Source organism: Euleptes europaea, chromosome 9 (assembly GCF_029931775.1).
Source record: "Euleptes europaea isolate rEulEur1 chromosome 9, rEulEur1.hap1, whole genome shotgun sequence".
Taxonomy (NCBI): Eukaryota; Metazoa; Chordata; class Lepidosauria; order Squamata; family Sphaerodactylidae; genus Euleptes; species Euleptes europaea.
In genome coordinates this window covers 59,095,301-59,100,728 of record NC_079320.1, presented here as the reverse complement: position 1 = coordinate 59,100,728, position 5,428 = coordinate 59,095,301, and positions in this window count along the sequence as shown.

The window sequence follows — 5,428 nt, the reverse complement described above, 5'->3', positions numbered from 1 at the left end:
TTTTAAATCAGCTACATACATCTGAAGCATATGTTGGACCTAAAGAATTGTTGTCACCCTTTGCCATACCTTTAAACTTTGACTTTTTGTACTTGTTTTGAATCTATAAATTAGACCTGCTCTTTTGTGTGTACCACAAGAAAGCTATCCCATTTCTTATTCTTATATCCACTATCCAACATCTGATCTGATTTAAGGGAGCTGAAATTCCAATCCAACAACCTATGAGCAATTGACTGTAGACAAGAACCCCTATAGAAATCTTCAGTAACACATATGTATAGGACATGTGTGCTAGCCTAGAAGGTCAACAGAAAGCACAACTGTTATCAATGATAATGTTGACATTCAAACAATAAGCTAGTCATCTATAGAACAGGCAGAATATTGTGTTGTGTGTGATACCTACACTAATACATTACACCTTGGTATTTTACCAAATGTTCATTTCTTTAATTACTTCTCCTGTTGTAGACTAGCATGTGTTCAATTACATTTGAAGAATGTTTTGCATTGGATGTAGTTTTAGAGTAGCTTTAATTCCTTTTCCCCAAGATACTTCCAGTTTAGTAAAGGGTAAGTGAATAAATCATTGGGTTTTCACCTATGGGACCCTGTTTGGAGCTGATTTTAGTTACTAAAAGGGAAACTACTTTTATTGGTCTAAATTTCTACTAGACAATCTACCATGTTCCAGTTCTGGAGCCACCCTCCAAGGTAATTTAATCACTACTTTTCCTCTAAAGGGAAAACAAGGAGATTCAGTCTGTGCTGAGACTGTACTTGCTGTAAGTCATAATTATAGTTTTGGCTTTCTTTTAGTTGTTAAAAACTGGCTATGTGCCATACATTTTGGAAACATTGACTAAAACTAGATCCCCTTTAATTTTGTTCTGTAGCTTTCTTTCTCTTTCTCTTAAGTTTGATAGGGTTTTTAAAAAATGAATAAACCTAATTGTTTGTTTAGAAGCCGTTTCCAGTCCAAAAGGTTTTTTTTCTTTCAAATATTGTAATGGACTTTTATTTTCTCTGTGAAAGCTTTCTGTATTGTTAAGACATTATGTAATTTGGCTTGCTACCAGTATTATTAAAGTCTTATTAAAGTGCAAGTTTACTGAAGTGGACTCATTATTATAATATTACGCCTTGTGCTTGGCTGTAGTCAAGAGTGCTGCTGTTTCTGCAATCATATGCACAGCGTATTTTATACATTTGTTATATCATCACATAAAGAGTAATGATCGAATATTACTTGGCTGTTGAAGGAAGGTTATGATGCTAGTATGGTTATGTGCAAACGTGTACAGGTATTTTCCGGTCTGCAGTGACTGAGACTACTCTCCAGCTTTGCCGAATTTTCCATTTGAAATTTAGCTTAATTAATTCCGAAGGTTTTTCCATGTGTGGGTGAGCCTGTGGCCACTAGTGGAGATAAAACTTCTAAAGCTACTTTTAGGGAGAAAAATGTCTATCTTCCAAAAATCTTTCTGGTTTGTATTTTTTTTTTAATATTTGAAGGAAAGCTCTAATAGATAATCATGCTGGGTCCCTGTGCGCACTTGTTCCCAGCCCAGTCTTTCTTCCTGACCTGCCTATAGCATGGGAGGCCATATCATATAATCATAGAGTTGGAAGAGACCACCAGGGTTATCTAAGTCCAACCCCCTGCACAATGCAGGAAATTCACAACTACCTCCTCCACCCCACCCCCACACACCCTATTCCACACCCAGAAGATGGCAAAAAAAAAAAAAACTCCTCCAGGATCCCTGGCCAATCTGACCGGGAGGAAAATTGCTTCCTGATCTCAAAGTGGTGATCGGCACTACTCTGGGCATGCAAGAAAGGGCCAGCCAAACACTGATGCAAACCTTCCTGCCCTCCCTCTCATGATCTGACTAAGATCATAGAATCAGCATTTCTGACAAATGGCCGTAGCCTCTGCTTAAAAACTTCCAGGGAAGGAGAGCCCACCACCTCCTGAGGAAGCCTGTTCCACTGAAGAACCGTTCTGTTAGAATGTTCTTCCTAATGTTTAGACGGAAACTCTTGATTTAATTTCAACCCATTGGTTCTGGTCCGACCTTCTGGCGCAACATGTGACAGCCCTTCAAATACTTGAAGATAGTTATCATATCACCTCTCAGTCGTCTCCTCTCCAGGCTAAACATACCCAGCTCCTTCAGCCTTTCTTCATAGGACTTGGTCTCCAGATACCTCACCATCTTTGCTGCCCTCCTCTGGCCACATTCCAGCTTGTCTACATCCTTCTTAAATTATGGTGCCTAAAAGTGAACACAGTACTCTAAGTGAGGTCTAACCAGAGCAGAGTAAAGTGATACCATCATTTTGTGTGATCTTCTGTTGACACTATACTTCTGTTGACTGAATGAAAAACAAACGTGGCCTAAGTGAATGAAGAGAGTCTCGGTAGATTCTAGGAAATAGTTTTTTATGGAACACTGTTGTTACCCAATGCAAGATAGCATAAATAATGTTATCTCTTATCTGGTCTGGGTCAACCTAAGCAACAGTGCAAGTAGACGTGTGACAGAATCGAAGAAACTGAATTGATGCTGAGGAAAGGTTTCACTTCAAAAGAGGGTAAAGAGTTAATTTCATTCAATGAGATGTAAGAATTTGAGAGTCTTTGAGGAATTCAGCATAGTTTTTAAACAGAAGAGTGAATTTCTTCCCTCCCAATTAAAATCATACAGTATCTGCAGTCTCTTCAGCATGGCGGGAAGTGTGTGAAGGGAAGAGGGGGAGGGATACTATTTACTGCAAAGAAGCAGTGGTAGAAAAGGATTCTTAATCCATCCTCCTCTTTGCCATTTCCTCATGCAATTCCTTTCCTCTGTTATTTTCCACACCATATGGCATTCCTCAAAACAAGCAGTTGTCAGAATGGCAAGAAGAAATAGTGTGAATGGAGTAATCTTTATTGGAATCAGCGCTATTAAATTTATTCATAAATGATCTGGAGTTGGGTGAATAGGGAGGTAAGCAGGTTTTGCAGCTGATGGCCAAATTGTTCAGGAAGGCTAAATCCCGAGATAGCAGATAACAGATCTCTTCAAACCGAGCAACAGAATGACACTTGAAGTTTACATGAAATCAAAAATGCCGCTCATTAGAACAAAGAATTCTAGCTTTGTATTCACATCAGTGAAAGCTCAATTAGTCACTGGTTTTCTAGAAAAAGATCTTGGGATCACAGAAGAAAATTCATTGGCTCATGTTACAGCAATCTGTTCATGGAACTCTTCTATAATCTCTTTCATCACTTAGAAAAGGAGTAGCCAGATTGTTACGTAGTGCTTGTGAGAGAAGAGTACTGACAGTTTAGCAGTGATGTCTCAAAAATCTTTTATTTCAAGGGCACACAGTTTTCATTTTGAAATCTGAGCGCTTTTTAGTTCTAAATTATAGGGATAAAAGGAGCAGGTCTAAAACCCGAGGTCTAAATCTGAACTATGAAGTAGGGACTTTGAGACATTAATTTACGTAATCCAAATTATAGCCTAAAAGGACAATGCAGCACACTTCCAGGATACAAACTGTTAGGTAAGTAATTTCATAAAGCAAGCTGTGTGGCTTAAAATAAAACCTGACATTTAAGACAGGAGGGTGAGCCCATGAGGCGCTGAACTGAGGTGGAGAATCCTCCAAATATTGCAATCTACATCTGTGTCTGAATGTAGATAATGCTCCTTTACATTACCAAAGATGACTCTGAAGGCTGAGGGAGGAGGACTTCTGCCTCATGAAGTGAATTGACTGGGCATTAAAGGAATTGTGTCTTGTCCGAATGTACATTTAAAATATAACTCTTTAACAACTCTTCTAACACTCATGAAGAGTAAGGTAGTGGATTTCCATACTGAGAGTGGAGCGGTATCTGCCCAGTGCAAGCCTGCAGCTATCTTATTAGAAGCTAGTGAGGCTTTAATGAAGCATATGGTTAATCAAAACATGCAGATATTAAATGCCTGATCACAGTAGCTTTCTTCTTAATGTTGCTGATGTTTCGGAGGAGTGGAATTGTGCTGTGCCGAAGTGTTTTTGACATCTCCCTATTCCTGTTAACAGAATGGGCTGTGAATGGGTGGTTGTTAGAGGGCCATGTTCCAGAATGGAAGAGTTATGATATGTACTTATTTGGTGTTTGTGCCATAGTGACACTAAATCTGAGTGTTGCTGCCCACCAGTAGGTAATGTGAAAGGCTCAAACAGTTGAGTGGAAGTGCTACCCTCATACAAACCGGAGGCAGGCCATTCTCTGTCATTTGTTTATGCCCAACAAAAATGAGAGAAATTAAAACAATCAACATGATAATGATCTTAGCAGGACTGCATGCCCAAAGAACAGAATATGCATAACAACAGAGTGGAATCAACTATATATTAGGCACTGCAGCCCTTTCAGTCATTCTTTTCTTGCATGTGTCTCATTTTCAAGTTAATATGTATTTTGTTTGCTCAAAAGGTCCCCACACGCCAAAGGAACAGGACGCAGAGTATGTCCAAACCACCGCTTCATGCACAGGACCTTTATGTCATAACATGTTTTAGCTGGTCCCACAGCGGCGAAGGATGTCCCTTCAGCATGTGGGAAGACGTATCTTGCTTCAGGCTTTTACCTAAGTCAAATTGTTTAGTTCCAGTTGGAATATCACTGGATAAAAAGTACCAATTAAAATAGCATTAATTTTTGATGTTGTAGCAAGCACGCTCTGAATGGCCTAATAATCCCTGAAGGCAGATCTGCTATTGCTTCTGCAGCATGAGTGGTGGTGATGTCTCCCTCCGATTTATTTAGTTGTAGTGGCAGCGACTCCTCAGATAATATGATGGCCATTGGCGAGAGTGCTGTTTTTCATACTTCCTATTTATAGGGATTACTTCCCACATTTAACTTGCTTGCTCTGGAACTTCTGTGCTTCTTTGATGGTTGCTGTTGTAGAGGACTCAAGTCGTGTGTTAGGCTGCTCAGGCAAGCTTGTTGAGTTTTGCCTTTCCCTGTCTGAGCTCCCCAGAGCATATTCAACATTCCCTAGCACCTGCATATTGCGAAATAAAATAAGTTATGATAGACAAGCTGTTTATCAGAGACACTTATCTGCCAGTGAAGAACATAAGAAGAGCCCTTCTGGATTATACCAGTAGTCCATTTAGTCCAGCATCCTGTTTCACATAGTCAGCCAGTTCTGTAGGCCAAGATTCTGATGTTGCCTCCCAGCAACTATATTCAAAGACTTACTGCCTCTGGATGTGGAAATTCCCTTTAGTCATCATGGCTAGTAGTCATGGACCTATTCTCCATGAATGTTGGACCTATTCTCCATAAATCTGCCTAATGCTCTTTTAAAACAATTTATTCTTATGGCCATCACTACATCCTCTGGCAGTGAATTCCACAATTTAA